Source organism: Rhipicephalus microplus, chromosome X, assembly GCF_043290135.1.
Source record: "Rhipicephalus microplus isolate Deutch F79 chromosome X, USDA_Rmic, whole genome shotgun sequence".
NCBI lineage: Eukaryota > Metazoa > Arthropoda > Arachnida > Ixodida > Ixodidae > Rhipicephalus > Rhipicephalus microplus.
In genome coordinates, this window is record NC_134710.1 from 256,014,652 (window position 1) to 256,035,330 (window position 20,679).

The following is a 20,679-nucleotide window of genomic DNA, read 5'->3' on the forward strand; positions in this document are numbered from 1 at the left end:
GCACATCAGACTCCTGAAAGGCTCTGCTCCATATCTCAGATTCCAACTTCCAGAGGGACATCATCAGTCAAGCTCTTGCAGCTGCTGGGAGAGGTGGACTGATAGGGAAGGACCGATGAGAGAGATGAACTTTCTTTCGACGTCCATTAACTGCTGTTGTGATAAAGTTTCTTTCTTTTCCTCTCAACATTCAGTAAGACCAGTTTATGTCTATGCAACAGTTTACTTATGCTCATATCATAACAATGCCATCGTGTTTTTCTTTTTGGTGATGAACATAAAAAATTGCGATCTTACAACAAACTTTTAATTATAAAAAAATACTCACTTTCTCATTGGTTTATATCAGTGCACAAACTGTGCTTGTTATCTATTGTTGGTGTAAAGATGCTGTATATGCAAATAACTTTATACTTGCCTTATTCGTGCCAAAAAGCGAGTGACGCTTGAAACTAAAAGTTCCAGGACTTATTTATTGCCACTAGAACATGTTATGGTAGCTGCACACATTGTAGCTGCTGTTTGTAATTTAATCCAAGTCTCACATGTAAACTGAAAGCCCGAGAATGTAAAGTGTACGTTTGCTTTTTCTGCTCTCAATAAGCAACAGCTGTGTTGTATGCTGGAACTCAACCAGTTTGGTGGGGCGATGGGCAAATGAATGTGATGCTTTATCACCAAGCTGTTAGGCTGGACTTCCCTATACACAATTATATATGGTTATATACTCTTGTGGAAGTATTGATCAATTGATTGATTTGCAAGGTTTCACATCCCAAAACCACCATATGATTATAAGAGACGCCGTAGTGGAGAGCTTCGGAAATTTCGACCATCTGGGGTTCTTTAGCGTGCACCCAAATCTGAGCACATGGACCTACAACATTTCCGCCTCCATCGGGAATGTAGCTACCGCAGCCAGGATTTGTTTCTGCGACCTGCGGGTCAGCAGCCAAGTACCTTAGCCACTAGACCACCGCGAGGGGGAGGGGGGGGAGCTTGTGGAAGTATGAAAAATGTATACCACTGTATTCAGTATTGTACCTCCTATTCTGCGTGATTTTTTTTTATATATCAATCGGAGAACTTACGTGCTGTTCTTTGCTTGTAATTTTGAAGAACGTTGTGCGAAAAATGCCCCAAAGCACTATAAATGCTTTTTCATTCCAAAGAAAAAAAAAATATCTCGCGATGTGTGAATGCTGCATATGTCCTTTTTTAGATACTGTAGCAGACAAGGCTGCAGTGTTGCTACTCAAACCTGCTTGTTTCATGCATGTTAACAAATGTATGCCATGAACTAGTGTAGCAATGTAGACCATTTGATGAGACTACAACACATTTAAGATATTTTTAGCAACTTGAGAACATCAACATTTTGCCAGGGTTGTCAGGTAGTGCAAATATACATATTTCGTACAATCTGTTTATTAGACCCTTTTTGTGATGTTGGAAAATGGCTGTCAAAAATTACAGCCAAGAAATTCACAGAGAACAACTTTTAGCCACACTGCCACAATATTCCAGCACTGGTTTTAGAATGTTCACTATAGTTAAAGCAACATAATTGTTTGCGCTGGTCTATCGATGCTTGCAAGGTTCATCTTGCGAGGGCTGCTTTAACCTTAACCACATGTATAGATAAAGTACCAAGCCAAGAAAAAAACCCACCAATTTCTTGCACTTTATTGCTGGTAACCACAAAACAGACAATAATGCAATGTTAACATAGAGACAGAAACATTCGCAAAAACCTTTCCTCCTACAATGCTTGGCACTCTGCTAAACAATATTGTGGCCCCTGTAAGTGCAAAACTGCTCAGCAATATCCGGTACGAAACTCAAACACAAGCATAGAAGTTTTTGTTTCAGAACGAACTGATCTATATAGCATATAAAAACCATAATTATATAAAGTAAATTAAAAGAAAAGCAGCAAAACTCTTTAACACACTGGGTATTTAAAATTTCCCACTAGTAATGACATTAATTTACTCCTCTTGAATGAACATGTGCTGCTATTCTCATATTAACACACACACTTTAAATGGATTACTACTATTGCAAACATTTGCAATAAAGACTAATTTTCTTAAACTTGGCAAGAGACCAGTTTGCATAGCACATTTGCCTGGCTACACTTATCACTGAGGGATTGCAGAGGCCCCACAATATTACGAGACAATTATTTAATAACACCAACAAGCAGGTTCTTTCACCTCACAACCATTTTTGCTGCTTTACCCTGACGAGCCAGACAGCTTGAATCTCTGTCCCTTTCCTATGAATTACTATTAAAAGTGCTAATGCATGCAAGCTTCAGCAATGTATACAGCTCACAACTTGTGACTTTACATATCTTCCATCATTCTGGTAATTGGCTATCACAGCCTGCACTCTTTTCATTCAACCAACTTCAGTAACAGCAGTACCAACCACAAAAATGTGACACCAATGTTGTCGAAAGTACTACTTCAGGCAATTTCCAAGGTTTTAATGTATGAGAGCTGCCACAATATATATAAACATTTTGCATCGGTTATTAGAAAAAGTTTTTTTCTGCTTGAAACAGCCATCTCATGAATAGCATGGCATATAAAGATTAGTATGTCGTAATTGTTTACTGCCTAGTATTACTTATAAAACACTATTGTCAAAGCAAAGACTAAAAAAAAATATACTACGGTGGACTGGCAATAATTCAAACTCTGATAATTTATACTCTCAATTAATTGAAACAAAAATAATTTTTTTGGTTGGTCGTCTATTTTTTCAATGTATTTACTTTAAAAGCCTTTTAATTCAAACGCCATCATTCGGTTAATTCATACTTTTTGCACTTCTATAACAAAACATATCTGCTGCTTTCTCTTTACTATTTAACAATTTGCATGTTTATGTTCCTAACAGTCTAAAAATAAAAAAATAAGCCCCCCAGGCCTTCAAAGAGAAAGGCTTTGCTAGTAAACAAATGTTTGAAACGAAGCACACGCATAGTAAGCTGTGATGCTTCTCAAATGGTATAGAGAGCTTTGTGTTGAAGGCACATATAGCAAGGAAGCAGTTGGCAATTCACGATTTGTTTAAAAGCTCTGATCAGCAGTAAATGGCCAATAAACTTGTGGACCTTACACCTTTGCTTTTTGTTCATTGTGTGCAGTTAGAGTTGAAAACCGCTTCAAAAATTTTTAAATATGATAAAATCAATGCCTAATTATAATATGTGGTGTCTCCTGACCCAGAGTCATATCTGAGAACTTCTCATAACTAACACTTCTTGATAATTAAAACCAAATTAAGATGTCCCTTTGAGTTTGAATTAACGACAGTATATATGGCCCCTAAGTGTTGCGAGCATAAAAATACTTTTTCATCCCTAAGGAGGATGCCTTTCAGAGATGCTTCTTTTGTAGTAAGCCACTTGCACAGAATCACTGCCCTTTCTTGCTCACAGACACTATCTCCTCGCTTTCTCGTTACTCCTTGGTTCACCTCTCTTTTTTGCCTTTGTGTGTACTGGTTCATCAGGTGAGCTCGAGCCTCGAGCATGGTTTTGTAAGCAACAGTACTTGTCGAAAATGTTCTTGGACTGAAGAGAACATAACTCTGCAGAGTAGAAGTAAGTTTTTAGGAGCAGGATCCACGGAAACAACTGATCCTAAGTGACTTCCTAAACTGACTAGTAGAATTCTGTGTTAATTGTCACATGACTATTGTTTTATCATCAGAACCGCGAAAGGCTGACAAAAGGTACGGTTAACCTTCGTTATATTTTATGCTCGGTCCTTGTAATGCCTAAAACCTAACACATGATATTATACTTCACTGGTAACTTACGATTGAGTATGTGTAAATGGCGAATTCAGAGACCAAATAAAATAGGTTAGAGGTGAATTAAATAGAATACTTCTTCAAAAATATAGCACCAGTTTTTAAAATTAATGTAAAATAATGCTCACATCCCAGTATTCGTAGTCTTGGCACAGAAAAAAAGCACAAATATAGCAGTGTGAACAAAGTAACAAGTGCCAAGCCTGGCTCCTTGAGCAACATAGACTAATGCACTACTGATTAAGCATTCTCTTTGATGGCTATGCTACTGTTTCCACAGAGATAAAATTGATCATGGTATTGTAAGATATATGCATTCATTTGTGCACATTTGACACTTTAAAACATTTGTAGACTATTAAAATTTTTTTATTTACCAATAGTGATTATTTGATTAAAAACTGACCTGAACAGTGCGTTACTAAATTCAAAATTTTTTAATACATTCGCACACCCTTAACTATATTAACTTTTACACACAAACAAACTTAGTCCATGCAAGTTCATGGTAATGCATTATAAAATTTCAGTATAGTACATACAAAGATGAAGTGTACATTGCTCACAAATTTAAACTAACCATTTATGGCTAAAGTAATGTACATGCTTTATTTCCACCACCTTCAGTTCATGTCATATCGGCGTAATTGTAACCTGCTTATGTCAAAGCCAAGATTACCTTTAGTGGCTACACTCACAGAGAAATTACGCATTTATGTCGAGCGATTCTGTATACGAGTCATTATGCAAAAAGCTTTGCTACTGCATTTCAGTTCGTGAGGACCGCTGGAGTACAAAATGTGGTGGAAAGCTGTTCATACCACCTCTCAATAATTACGGGCTTTGTGATAATTCTAATTTATTGGCCTCGTATGTGTCTTGCACAGCTAGCACAAGGCATATTACTGGATTTTTTCGAACCATGTATTGAAACATAACTGAGAAACGAAAACTATATTTGAGAATCGACACCCAGATATTGGTCAATTTGGCAATCGGTATTGTCATGTTGTTGAAATCCTGTGCACTGAATCTTTTTCCGAAATGACCCCTATAAGGGTTATGGGAAAGGTTTTCTTTCAAATGGTAATGCTTGCTGACAATTTGTAAAACCTACACTCCCCCCCTCCTCGACCCTCGCTTTTAACTTCTTTCCCGTACTGGCCCTTGCAGGAGGACTAAATGGTCAGTTTGCAATCATCTGCAAGGCGGCTTTCCTGTGATGTTTGTTTTCCAACCAAAAACTCCCGTTCACAGACTGCTTTTCTTGCGTATTGTGTTGTACTCGCGTGCTTGTGTACCATCGCTGGAATTCGGAGAGGTGACATTTTGTTGTACTCGCGTGCCATCGCTGCACATTGAGCGAGAAAAGAAGTCTGTGAACGAGAGTTTTTCATTGGAAAACAAGCCTTACAAGAAAGCCGACTTGCAGATGATTGCAAACTGTCCATTGCGTGACTGCAACCTGGTGGCTGAGGTGAGACCCCTGCCATAGTGGGATGTCAGTGGCTAAGTGCTCAATTGCAAACAACATGCACTCAAGACCATGTTAGTAAGAAGAACTCATGAATGTACAAATAATGCCCATATCTAATGACTGTTAATTCAATATAGCACTCCATGGCAAAAACGGCATTGTCACTGCTGAGGAGCATGCTAAACATCAAGATAGTGGCACGTTAATCAAAGGCAAACATATACTTACACATTTGCTCTAAAATAAAGCATCCCAATGCCATAATAACCGATTGTGAGACATTCTGGCATGCACGTCATGAAAAATGTTACTGCTGTACTTACTTTGCTCATAGTAACTGTGAATTCGTCATAACTGGAATCATTACAAATGGGTTGGATCGTATTAAACACTTGAGAAAAAATGGTGCACTGCACTTTGAAACAGTTCTCGCATCCTTATTCCTCCTCCTGTCTCAATCAGTGTTGAGCGTTAACAGGATTAAAAAGTATTTTCAAAGCAAAATGCTTTTCCATAGATGCTACATTATGTGAAAGTAAAACAATGAAATACAAATGTGCACACTAAAACATGTATGTTGTGGACTAGTAAAACAATGTACAGGTGGTCCACGCAACAATTCGCCTTAATCCAAATGAAGCATCTTAGATATTACAACAATAATATTGCTAAGACAAATATAATAGCAGAGTCGGGGGCAAAACAGACTATTCATGCATGTCTATAACCATTCTTTTTCAAAATGTCCCATTGTATCAGTTGTACAGCAGGGCAGTTCTTGGCCATAATTTACATTTAACAAAGAGTACTGATTCACCAATTTGTGTTCTTCAGAATATTTATGTTTTTGCCAATTACTGCATAATTTATTAATCAATACCCTCACTGATGTTAATGCCCTTCAGCGAGACTTTCACTCAGCATTAAACTAGTGCAATACATGGCCCATGTCATTAAATGCTGAGAGAACATCATTACTTCTTTTTCATCAGCATAATTCTTACTCTGTATCAGAGTAATCACCCATGACTCAAACCATCAACACAGGCCCTTAGAAATACATATTTAGGCAATAACTTTTCTCATCCTACATGGTCTTTACACACATATAGTAGTTTTGAAATCTTCATTTAGCCCTTTCCTCAACGAGACTATGGTGTATCAAACTTCAATATGACCTAAAATGGTATACACATGTCCAGTCTGGTATTCTCACCAAAATAATCTCACAGATACTGTATATTATGTTCTAAACCATAACATTTATTCATTGCTCTGTGATCAATCCTCTCCATCAAGAGTTACCACCATGAAAACACACCTAACCTTACAGAATTTTTATCACATCACGAAGTGGATTGATTCTGCCTCAACTTTTTTTTTATCAGACAGCACATTGAGTTTCTGCCATCACACCAGCCCATTATCCTTCTAGTTACCATGCCACTCTAAATAGTAGCCACACTAGAAGTCAACCAAGACATCGTTGATCTTTTGTGCGTGGCAGAGGCCTTTTTCTTTCATATTGTGCACTTATTCCAGTCATTCGTTTCCCTTCTTTCTTCCCCTTTGTGCAGGGTAGAAAACCAGAAGCTTCTCTTCCAGTTAAATTTCTTGCCTCATTTATCATTCTATCTCAGCAGTCTTAGATTGGCCGACCCTCTTTCAGCACACCAGCCACCATCTTTTGCAGGATCTTTCAACAGATTGGAATAGTTTTCCTGGCGACAATGAAAACCACTCATATTGCCCAATCCCCCTATTTGGTTCTCTGCAATTTTTCATTAGGGAGAGTAGAGTTTCACATGGCAATCTGAGTCAACCATTACCACTAGGATAATAGCCTTCGAGGCATGTAGAGATCATACCAAAAGATTTTATGATAATTCTGCACAAGACCCTTACTTGAAGCATTTCAGGTAATGATAAGAAAGAGCATTCTAAAAACTATTACATAGTTATTTTCTACACATACAGAGCACTTTACAGATCTTGATGATATTCTAGCGCATATCTTGTGTGTGCACCAAACTGTGTGAAAGACAAATGTGGTGTTCAAAGGAAAAGGCAAGACAAGGAAGTGCTTCAGGAAAAGGTATGTCTTGATGCTTTGTGTACATAAAAAGATCAGGACATAAAAAAAATAGGCATTGGATGCAAAAAGACAATTTACAGTGTTTTTAAAAAATATCTCCAATACAGTGGCAGAGAATCCTTTCACTTATTATCACCAAGCTTTTTCTTTTTTTTTTTAGTTTTCACCATCACAGGCATGATTGACTTGCAGACAAAAACACCAAACACCTTTATACATTTGCATGACTGAACCAATTATTTCCCTGTCAAAGGAAATCTTTCCCACAACCACTGGAGAGCTTACCATCATTTGTTAATTGGCTACTTTCTTCATATCATGTTTAACTTTATTTGATCCATTTTCTACGGAAAAACAGAAGAGGCCTGTACGTAAAATGGATGGTAGTTCACTTGAAAGGCGTCCAGGCTCCTTCAATATCTAATACACTGTGAACAGTTGAAATTTCAAAACCTCACACATTCAATATGCATCATACTGGCAGTGAAGTTATAAAAACACCATACCCAAAGCAAAAAGTCAATTTAAAAAATCAAGTATACATATTCTTAACTCAAGATAGGACACATTTCCTAGAGAATATCCAAAGCACACCAAGATATTCGTATCTAAATACAAAGAAATAATTGCTAAATATCAGCTTTTTCAGCATATCACATTCTCCAAAAAAAAAAGCTTGATACCTTTGCAAGTGACAAATAACAAGTAAACATGAAAGAGGGAATCAATTGAATGGCATAGTTGTTTGTGACGTGCAATCTAATGAAGCCACAAGAAAAGCATAGAAGCATTATTTGTGGCTTTTAATTGTAGTACAAATGACATCAGGGGAAATTACCGAAAGTGGACAAAAACGGCAACAAATTAAGCCAAAGGTTCGCGGACACCAGAAGCGAGTTGTTTCTTAATTACTAAATTCATTTCCACTATCATAATTACTAAGCTTAAAATATAAAAAAAACTACTAATAATGCCCTATATGCTTTCATTGCACTTATAGCAGATGTAGTCACACAACAATTGTATTTTTCATACTTTCTTCTATACAGAGCATGCAACCCAATGGAGGCTACGCAAGTAAGGTAATCACAAGCACCACTGTATGCATTTAGCAGTGCAGTTATTCTGTCATCTTCAGTACTCTTAATAGGATAACTGTTTAACACACAATTGCAATTTGTAAATGTAAAAGTGCATCTAATGTGTTTGTGCACCTCTGTTGTTCAGTTCTTGTGTCTTCTCCCAGCACATAACATGCAAGGTTTAGGTTGTGAATACAAGTGGTGACTGTACTGGTCATAGAAACATCTCTCTGCTCAATTAGTAGACAAGCTTAGATCTGCTATGTCTTCCATGCAACAAATGTCATACCTGTCACAAAAGTATAGCTTTAAAAGTGTAGCATGCAACAAAAGTCTACCTTTGAAGGGGCAGTAAAGAGGCTCACACCTTTTTTACATCTCACAAACAAGATTGCCCTCAATTCATGCAGGAAGAAGCAGCAATCATTTTTTACGATCGTCACAGTGCTGCATGCTGAGGAGGCCCTCAAGCACACCAAATTATTCCCGTGCCCTTTTTCAGCATCTATCTGATCCTCCCTATATGCACAGTGACGTAATCTTACCCACGAGAAACTTTATGATCACACCATATTCTCACCAGCATACAACACAATAATAATCAGGGCTTATGTATGTTGACTGTTCTGGTGGTACAACAAATCATTTTTGTTCAGTTATATTTTTGGTATGTATACGGCAGAAAACACTGGTCATAAACCTAAAGCAGCGTAATGGGAAATGCAGTGTGGGGATCTTTAGTGAGCACAAGTTTTATTGTTCAGCACTATGGCAAACATCGCAAGAATAAGGAACATAAAGCTGAAAAAATATATGACAAATTATATATATTTATTCGCTTCATTTGTTCGTTTTTTTACATTGACATGACTAGAAGGGCACACGGAGCGATTTCTGCAACTAGCGACACCACGCACAACAAGAAATGCACAAGATAAAGAAACATGGGTGGGCGTGTTATCACGTATAATTACGAGCAATATACGTAGTAACCATAATTTTTTACAATAAATGAAAAAAACTTTGTGCAAGCAATGTCTCCCATCGCAAACAAACACATTACATATTGGAATGCTGTTGATTATCTTTTCCAATTGACACAAAGATTATCCTGCGCATTGCATGTCACATTATATGCCCCATATGTTAACTGAAATTTGCTAGAGTTGTCAGATGCAAATTTATGTTGTTCCATTGTCGTTCACACCTTTTGTATCCGCTAACCACGTCTGCAAGTGAAAGGTGTCACTGAAAAGCAGGGAGTAGGCAACGGCAGAGAACGGAATCACTCTGTCATGCGGTCAGATTTTCGGCAATGTATCTTATACAGATGAGCTTGCGTCCTTACAGCTGGAAGAAAAGTGGCGCATACTGACTTTACCAAAACCGTCTTTTTACTACCCGCCAGGGTGGTCTAGTGGTTATGGTGCTCTATTGCTGACCCGCATGTAGCAGGATCGAATCCCTGTCCTATTTTCGATGTAGGCGAAAATGCCTGAGGCCCATGCACTTTGATTCAGGTGCATGTTAAAGAGGCAATGTGGTAAGATTTCTAGAGCACATAACTATAGCATCTCTCATAGTCATATCGTGGTTTTTGGATGTTCATCATCATCATCATTAGCCTGACTTTATCCACTGCAGGAGAAAGGCCTCTCCCATGTTCCACCAGTCAATTCGGTCCTGTGCTTGCTGCTCCCCCTTTATACCCGCAAACTTTTTATTCTCATCTGCCCACCCAACTTTGTCCCCCTTACCTGCTTGCATTTTAATGGCCAGCGGTTATCCTGCCAATACGCTACATGCCCGGCCCACGTGCGTTTCCTCTTCTTAATTTCAACTATAACATCCTTAACCCCGGTTCACTCCCAGATCCACTCTGCTCTTTTCTTGTCTCTTAAGGTTACACCTATCATTTTCTTTCCATCGTTCGCTGTGTCGTCCTCAATTTAAGCTGAACCCTCTTTGTAAGTCTCCAGGTTTTTGTTTCAGAGCTAAGTACCGAAAAGATGCAGCTGTTATGTGCTAGCCAAGTGTGCTCCACCCGATTCCTATTCTTCTATAGTTACCTCAATCTCGTGGTATGGCTCAACGTTTATTACCTGTCCTAAGTAGACGTAGTCTTATACAACTTTAGGTGCACTATTACCTATCTTGAAGTTCTGTTCTCTTCCAAGGTTGTTGTACATTACTTTCGTTTTCTGCAGATTATTATTAAGACCAATCTTTCGGCTCTCCTTGTCTAACTTTGTGATCATGAGTTGTAATGCGTCCCTTGAGTAACTCAGCAATGCGATGCCATTGGCGAAGCACAGGTTACTAAGCTACTCTGCATTAACTCTTATCCCTAACTCTTCCCATTCTCGGCCTCTGAAAACCTCCTGTAAGCATGCAGTACTAGCAGTGCGGAAATGGTATCACCATGCCTTACACCATTCTTGATTGGTATTCTGTCGCTTTCTCTATAGAGCACTATGGTCGCAGTTGGTCCCCTGTAGAATTTTTTCAGGATGTTTATATATGCTTCGCCGACACCTTTATTCTGCAATTTCCGCATGACTGCTGATATTTCTACTGAATCAAATGCTTTCTCGTAATCAACGAAAGTTATGTATAGTGGTTGACTGTATTCTGAGCATTTCTCTATTACCTGATTGATAGTATGAATGTGGTCGATTGTTGAGTATAGCCTGTCTGAAATCCTGCTTGTTCCTTTGATTGATTGAATTACGATGTTGTCATAATTCTGTTACCTTTGTAATTTGTAAATAGCTTGTATACGGCAGAGAGCAAGCTGATCGGCCTGTAATTCTTCAAGTCCCTGTCATCTCCTTTCTTATGTATTAAGATGATGTTAGCATTCTTCAGAATTCTGGTACTCTTCCCGCCAGGAGACACTTAGTAAACAGTGTGGCTCGTTTCTTTAACACAATCTGTCCTCTGTCTTTTGGCAGATCTGATGTTATCTGATCCTCACCAGCAGCTTTGCCTCTTTGCATTCCCTCCTAGGCTTTTCTGACTTCTATAATTACTGGTGGGACGCCATTGGGGTTACTGCTAGTTTTTATATTAAAGGTCGTGGTTGTCCCGGCTACTGTACAGATCTCTGTAAAACTCCTTTGCTATTTTAACGATCCTATCCGTATTGGTAGCTACTTTGCCATCCTTGTTGCTTAGTACACGCATCTGGTTTTTGCCTAGCCCAAGTTTTCTTTTCACTGCTTCGACGCTTCCTCCGTTCTTCAGAGCGTGTTCAATTTTTGTTTTCCATGTTATGCCTTCTTACATCGGATACCTTACACTTATTAATCAACTTCGAAAGATCTGCCGATTTTATTTAGTGTGTTGTATTTGAGGCTTTCATGCTTTGACGCCTTTTATTGAGGTTCTTCGTTTTTGGGACAGTTTGCCAGTGTCCTGTCTAAGTATCATACCTCCAACTTCCACTGCACACTCTGTAATGATACTCGTCAGATTATCATTCATTGCCTCAATGCTAAGGTTGGTTTCCTCAATAAAAGCCGAGTACCTGTTCTGAAGTGAGACTCTGAATTCCTGTACTTCCCCTCACAGTGCTAGCTCATTTATTGGCTTCTTGCATATCAGTTTCTGTCGTTCCTTCTTCAAGTCAAGGCAAATTCGAGATCGTACCATTCTATGGTCTCTGCATCGTACCTTGCCAAGCAGTCCCACATCCTGCACGAGGCCTGGGTGTGGAATTAGTGTAAAGTCTACTTCGTTCTTACTTTCGCCATTAGGCTCCTCCTTGTCCACTTACGGTTCCCTCACTTTCGGTAGAAGGTATTCAAGATCTGTAAATGATTGCATTTTGCGAAGTCTACTACTAGTAGCTCCCCTCTGCCATTTCGAGTACCGTTGCCATGATAACCTGATGCCTGGTCCTGAGACTGGTTTTTCCGTAACTTGGTACTGAAGTCGCCCATCAGACGTTAAACCCCATCAATTGATCATTAACAACCATGTTTTTACTGTTGTTCAGAACACCTCAATCCAAGAATAACTTCAGGTAACTTTCATCCTTGATTAAGCTGGCACCTATGATTCATGTTACACACACATTCAGCTGAAGCCGACTACGTTCTCGTTAAAGAACAAGGAAAATGTCTTCCAGACGGACTTGTAATTCACTGTGGATGTTCAGAGAGCGATGCCAAACAATCTTTTATGTGTTGTTGTACCTCTCAAGTACCGCTTTAGGCGTCTCAGCGATAAAAAAAGGCGTTCTGCTTCAGCTGTGCTCATCCGCAGAGTTGCCGAAATCTTTACACATAAAATTTTTGGCGTCACGATTTCATCAAACCTCAGCTGGAACCAACACGTCGTTGACATCAGCAAAAAAGCCTCTAGTGTAGTTGATATGCTAGCTCGTTTTAGATATATCTTACCCGCAAAGGTGAAACTGCAAATATACCATGCTCTTTTTCTTTTGCACATAAACTACTGCAGTTTGGTGTGGGCAACCACGACAAAAACTAACATAATGAAACTTCAGACCATGCAGAAAAAAATTATTATACATGTCACTAATTTAGATTATTTGTCATCAACACAACTTCTGTGTCAGGACTACGGTATTATTAAAGTGGAATATATGTATATCTTTCGCATTCTGCGATCCTGCTATTTCTCTTCTATTTTGTTTAAACAATTCATTAAAAATACCGCATGTCTAACTGCAAAAAATGTTTTGTTTGGAACAAGAAGCAGTAATGTTTGGATTGTTCCGAGGTTTCACAATAATTACAAATCTCAAACATTGTAATACAATTTACCAATGATTCTCAATAAATACAGTCACGTAAACAGTTTCTCATTAAAATAACTATGATCCTTTTTGTAAATATAGGCTAAATTTTTCACGTTGTAAAATGTGCTGTCTGTACAATAGGACAATTTCATTTTTCTTTCAGTGTGTGCATCCATGCTGTACCGAATAGGTTATTTGATATAATTCTGTCTGTATAAATTTGTTTGCCTGACACGTGATGTACATTGTATGATGCAGCACATACACAAGGAGCAAATTTGTATATATCTTCCCTGATATTTTCATCATTTATTTATTTTTATTATTTTATTTTTTGGCAATAATCGTGTTATGATTGCTGGATTTTTCTTTTGTTTTTTTTCTTAGTTTTTTTTTCTTTTTGCTCGTGTCCATGTAATCTTCTGTGCTATGCTGGTATCAGGATGTTTCGTAGGAATGTATATATATGTCTTTATTACATCGTATTTGGTATTATAATGTTAGCTTATGGTCTTTATTGTTATACACATCTTTGACATTGTCCCACCTGCCTTGTATAGGGTTCCCTGGCCTCGTCAAGCTGTCCATAAACAGCTTTTAGCCAGTGAACCTCTCCAGAACCTGTTTCTTTCTGGGAAAATAAAATGGTTTGATTTGATTTGATTTGATTTAGAAGATGGTGCACACTTGGGAAGAATACGTCTGGGCAATTGGCAACCGCTTGCATCGCAGACATGCTCAGCGTTTCTCACTTCTCTTGCTTCTGTTTCGCAGTTTATACTGCGAAATCCTCTTGCAATGCTGAAGTTGAGATAATGTACGAGTATATACGCCAGTAAACTTCTCGGGAGTGGGAAGAGTGGCAGATTCGAGAATGTTCTGTGGCAGAAGCGGAAAAAGCGTCTTCAAGGTGTGCCGGTGCCTATTAAAGCGGTTATTGAAGTGGTCTATTAAATAGTCCAGAAAAGGCCAAAATACTGAAAGCCTGAAGTGCTCTTCCACGCCAGCCACTAGCACGTTACTTCGATGAAGCTGCCTGTCTGTGACAAGTGGCATTCTTATTTTTGCCAGTTGTCAAGTGTGCACTGGCAGCAGTGTCGCTTTTCGGAAAATAATCATCAAGAGTTATACCGTACAGCATTTTGGCGCGACCATCGAGTCTTATAAAAGGGTGCTGGTCGACCCAGGACATGAACTACCAAGCAATACGTGTAGGCGGTGTATTTAAAGGGGGTGACTTCGCATTGCTAGGAACCCACAAGTAGTGACCATGAATGCGAGAAACGAGAAGTTTAGTGACGATACATGTCGGCTGATAAATCCGCCTTAAAACATTAGCACTGGTTTCTCGCCTGGCGGAAAGATTTGCGGGTATAAATTTCTTCTGCTTTTCCCTTCAGGTGCCGGTAAGGTAGCGCTCACCCAGAATCTTACTCTTTGTGCGAGATGTCTCACGTTTGTGATTGTGCCCATACGGAAGCATGGTAGTTTCTGTCCCGTTGTGATGAAATACCACAAACGTTAATGAACACGAAGGAGGTGATGACAGTAGTGAAATTCCAGCGAATCGCATCAGAATGCCCAAAACAAACCAATAGGCATGGACGGTGCACAGTAGAGCGAAAGTAAACTTGTGTCGCATGCGCTAGCAGTTCTTGCCGGGGTTCAACCGTTCTGAGAAAGGGATTATGGTGCACTATTCTCTGATTGATTGATTGATATGTGGGGTTTCATCCTAAAACCACCATATGATTATGAGAGACGCCATAGTGGAGGGCTCCGGAAATTTCGACCACCTGGGGTTCTTTAACGTGCACCCAAATCTGAGCACATGGGCCTACAACATTTCCGCCTCCATCGGAAATGCAGCCGCCGCAGCCGGAATTCGATCCCATGACCTGCAGGTCAGCAGCCGAGTACCTTAGCCACTAGACCACCGCAGCGGGGCAATGTGCACTATGCTCTGAGCAAGTACGAGGTTCATTCCTTCATCACTAGTGACTGGTGAACCGATCACTGAAGATTTTGCGTGGTTCGAGGCTGCTCCTGTTCACGCTGGTGTAAGTACTAGAAACATGAATGCACGTACTATGCTGGGCAATGAAATAATCTGTACAGTTCTGAATCTGTCCAGATAAAGAGAAAAGTTGGTTGTACGCTTGCAAACAACAGAAGACACCTTGCCGCAACGCTATCGTTTCAGGAAACCGAGTGAAGAGAGCTACGAAAAAAAAAACCGAGAACATACCATGTTTCTTCCGTGTATTTAGGTGTTTTAGAACATATTCACAGCGACCAAGTTTTATGTGATTAGGTAAAGTCCAGTCGCATGGGCACTTTTGAATGAGACCAAGTGAACATTGCTCATCAATGACTACACTGGGCTTGCAGATTGTACAAAAAGACCTCTACGATTGGAGTACTTCATTGATATCAGTAGTCGCAGTGTAACTGAAAGTCTGTCTGAAAACTAACTTGTGCAAAATAGTGTTGCCAACATGCAGCATATCTTACAAAAAGGTTACTTATTGCGTATTGCAAGCATGCTTGGATGCACACAGTAAGTTAAAAAAAAATTGACTAAAAGCTACCACTGCGACAGGACGACTTGACATGCGGAGATTAATATAAAAATCATTCCCATACACATGATGTCACATACATCGACAGGAAGAAATTTGCTCAGCCAAGTCAGCAACACCAAAATGTAATTACGAATGGAGAAAAACATGCTGCGTATACCTTTCATTCCTCGTAGTAAGCGGAACCCTCCTTGACCTGTCAAACGCACTTTGCCCCGATGAGGACTACGCCATCTACGCTTAACAAAGATTAACGATTAACGATGTCTTCTTCGATCGAGTGGGTAATCCCAATAATGCGTTTTCAAAGACTAGTCCATTCAATGGTGCGGCGAGAGGATACTTTTACTTACTCTCTTCACAACCATAAGCATGGGGAGAGGGGGAATCTCACGACTTGATATACATGTACACCATCTGTTTAAACTACTACCGATAGTGACGTCACAGAGAAAACCTGATGCCTGTGCCCCCCTTCTTCAGGTCTGTGTGACCCCCCCCCCCCCTCCCCCCCAGAAAAAATTTCTGGCTATGCCCCTGGGCAGAATAGATAAATTTCAGGACGAAAAGCATGGGCCTGAGTGTATCATACTCTGGCTGATATATCACAGCAGCCACATATCATTCCTTTTTGCACATGAGGCTTTGGGGCTCTTCAATACACTGAAGTTTGAGTGCATGTGATCATAAGTTTGGTCAGTTGCAACAGCCACAGTAGGGCACTAGTTTACAATATAAAGAAAGTGATGCTAAATCTTTATTATAATTGATGATGCTAGCAAATCAGAAGTCACACTCGAGTATTTGCAGTTTAATTTTACAAATATCACATGTAGTATACCTGCTCATCAAAGAATAAAAGTAGCACACAAAACTTTGGCCATCAGTGGTACAGCAAAACCTCGTTTCAACATATCTCCAAAGACCACTAAAAATCATTATTCTGAGAAATTGTTCAAGTAAAGGTATTAAAAATTTGCATCAAAATCATCAACACAACCCCAAGAGTTGCCTACGTGTGCTGTGTATACATCTGTGACCGTGTTATGATAATGGCAGGTATGAAGCTGGGAATCACTTTCGCAGCCATGAGTAACATATTGAAATCGCTATACATTACTTTGAAGTGTTGTGCAGGTGTAAGGGGGACTCTAATCGATAGTACGTTATTCTGAAACATTCGGTATTCTGAAATTTGTAGTAGTGAAATATTTTTTCATTAAACCAATGGTCCTTTAAAAGGGAATTTTCAAAGAAGTTGTTCATCTGAGGTGCGCTACAATGAGATTTGACTGTACCGCAAAACAGCTCTTTCCTCTCCTTTCCTTCCTTTATTTCAAAGTGCCCACCATCCTGTGTAACGTTTTGCAATAATTTTATTATTTTGGTCCCTTTATTACAGTATCATTTACAGAGGTTGAAAAGGTGCATTCAGCATTTACAAAAAAAAGAAAAATTGATTGCCCCTCCACAGTGGTCTAGTGGCTAAAGTACTCGGCTGCTGACCCACAGGTCGCAGGATCGAATCTTGGCTGTGGAGGCTGCATTTTCAATGGAGGCGGAAATGTAGTAGGCCCGTGTGCTCAGATTTGGGTGCACATTAAAGAACCCCAGGTGGTTAAAGTTTCCAGAGTCCTCCACAACAGCGTCTTTCGTAATCATATGGTGGTTTTCGGATGCTAAGCTCACATATAAAAAAAACCTTAATTGTAAATTAACTAGAAGAAATTGTATAAACCATTATGTTAGTGGTTAACCACTTAAGGGAAGATGTGATAAAAAAAAAAGGTTGCATTAATCTGTAGCCTAAGCCAATAAAATTTTTTACTGTATATTTAAGTTATTTTATGCTGATTTCAAGTATCTAATTAGTTTTATAGTAAGTTGCACAGTTTTCATTTTGTGCCATTAAAATGTGTATTAGTTCGTTTTTGCACAAACTTTTTATGCCACTGAACTTTAGAGTTCCGTGCCAATAATGGCTCATATTCCTCCACATTAAGCGAAGAATGCAAGTAACTATCAAGAAAGTGTGTATAAAACATTTTGATGGTCGATAAAAATTGTAAGGTGAGAATTCTTAGAATCCTCAGCCCATACTATTTGCTTACTTTAGGTTAGTAATAATTATACAGGCAATATCAAGTTATAAAGAAAATACTTGCATCCTTAACATACTAAGGAATATGTGGGAAAATTTTCAACCTTATTGAGGTATCAGAAGTACCAAAAACATGTGTCCAAACTCAAGAAGTTGCCCGAAAATGAATCTTGAGAAAACGCATCTTAAAGGTATAAGTGAATGCTCATCTATGCGGAACAGATATGTTTGTTTGAGATGATATCTTCTACCATGTAAGTTCGGCAATCAAGGGTAATTTGAGCATTTGGATTTAGTGAATTACTCATGTGAAATGCCATGGCAAGCTGTCAGGTGACAATTTTCAGGAGACTCTAAACAATAAGCTCTTTTTAGTTTTTAGTAGCCGCCTTGTGCTCTTTAAAAAAAATTTTAACTTGCTTCAAGTTTAGTTACAATCTTGAGTTTTTCTGTCATGAATATAGAGAAACTAAACTTGTGAAAGCAAACAAAAACAATAAAAAATGTAATTTTGGGAAAAGAATATAGAGAAACTAAACTTGTGAAAGCAAATAAAAACAATAAAATATGTAATTTTGGGAAAAGAAAAAACGTTGTGTATATTGCTTCGTATCTCCCCTTAATACTGAATCAGACTATCGTTTCTAATATTTTTTTGTCAACAAGTAAACTTACGACACCACACTACATATATAGAGTTAATGTGGTCCACCTTTTATTAAGTTTTCACATTTACATTTCTTTTATGTGCACATCACAGGATAAGCACTTGAAGACTGCAACAGCGAAAACTTACACCACAGAATCATGCTGTGTTTTTACAGTTAGAGGGGAAAAAAAGAGGACTTACGGCAAATTAAGACAACGATATAGGCACTAGTGAGGACTATGCGAAAAAATGACGTGCAGTATGGGACACTACAAAATGACATGGAGTACTATATTTAGCTTCAAAGGTCCACCAGTACACCAGAGGGAATTTTTACACCTCTCGTTCTTAGCGTGAGTTGACAGCCGAACACCTACACAAAATTTGACAAAACAACACAACACTTGTGTACGCCACATGCAATGAGAAAAAGAAAACAAGGGTAGTGTCGAACGTCAAAAACTTCCACATTACAGCACACACTTGACTGGCTTTAAGGCTGTGTGGAATTTCAAGAGCAGCAGCTCGCCTGCGTGCAGCTGCATGCAAAAGAATACAGACTTTTATGGGCACTTCGTTCAATAACATGCAACCACACAGACCACATTTCAAAGTAGTCTGCAGAGTTAGATTTATCTAACAATAAGTATTTATATATTTCTCTTTGTTGATTTTCTATGGCAAATAAATTTTAAAACCTACAAATCTAAAAAAATCAAGGCTCAAACTGGTTACTTAACGAACCAGTGATGCTGTTTGCTGAGAGGCACTACACGAGTACAACTCCATTTCATCATTGAGCATGTATGAAGACAGATAATAATTTTTGAAATATGGCACATTTCAATGAATAATGCAAGTATATAAATCTGATCTGACTGGGAGGGACATCAAACGGCAGTGCAAATGTCATTTGACGTTCCAGTCATATACCCCTATACTATGGCTCTTTTTTGTTTTTGCTCCCTGTGTCAATACAATATCCAGATAAATAAAAGACAACACCAAGTAAAGCATTACATTTATAATCAGGTCCATGGCTAACCATTATTCTGATGCAATTATTTGCATTTAAATGCAATTTCCTTGGTTTCATTCTCAGTAAGCCCCTAAAACTTGAATATATACAATGAATGACAACAGGTAACAGATCTGGTGCTCATAGATGACTCTAGAATACCTTTACCTAATATTTCATGTGGGAGCACAAAACGACACACAAATCAAAATGCTAACAGCTTTACAAGATAAACCTGTTGAAAACCTATCAAGTCGCCTGCCTTCCCTTAATTTGGACTTGACAAACTTAATGTTTTTTTAAATATCTCCTGCAATATCAGCAGTATCAACCTATGGTATGATCAACTTTTGTCTATTACACAAGTTGATTGTATAAGTTTTGGTTAAGTAGAAAGCAAACTGATATACAAGTATGTGATGAAGCATTAAACTGCAAACAAGGAAACAATACATAGGCTCCACAATGAGATATCCTTGACTTCAGGAAACATTTCTACATTACAATTACTAATGCTCTCATATGATGGCATGCCGGTTCATAAAACACTGGACAAAAAATAGGATTAAGCCCATACCTTCTAGATAGATGTCTCTGTTGAACAAGCCTGCCGACAGTCGTGTGCTGCAATACAAAAAGAGAGGACACCTCATAATTCAAACGAAAACCTAACTCACATGAGTCTGCTCCTGGGGGCAAGGCTGCGTGTGTGAGAACGAAAAATTTCAACTGAATTCTCAAATCACTCGGAAGATAAAACAGATGAAAAATAATATAGACCACCCTTCAAGAACCGGTAGCCTTTATGTACATCAGCCATTAAAGCAGTGAACTGAAAAATAATGATGTAGAGTTTAATTTCACAGGTTTTCAGATCCATGATTATATTCCAAAGCTGTGCAAGCAAGCATTGCATCTTGTAGTTGCCAAACTTGGCAAAGCTGATCACCCTTGCATCATAGAAATGACTTTTGGATATAATTTAACTATGGTGTACTGAAATGCACACTATAGATTTTAACAAGTTCAAGCTTTACCTAAAAACATTTGTTACTGTAAACGATTGTTGAAAGAAA

The 20,679-nt window shown here is 38.6% G+C and overlaps 1 long non-coding RNA gene across 1 annotated transcript in view; it reads right to left on the reverse strand.

Annotated features, from left to right (window-relative positions):
* Positions 1-1,670: 1,670 nt before the first annotated feature.
* LOC142776073 (uncharacterized) overlaps positions 1,671-20,679 on the reverse strand; it is a 41,445-nt gene continuing 22,436 nt past the window's right edge. Inside the window, exons 2-3 of the long non-coding RNA XR_012887283.1 lie at positions 20,181-20,227; positions 1,671-19,124 (exon numbers count right to left, since the gene is read on the reverse strand). This is a non-coding gene — a long non-coding RNA (uncharacterized LOC142776073). The remainder of the gene's footprint in view (positions 19,125-20,180; positions 20,228-20,679) is intronic.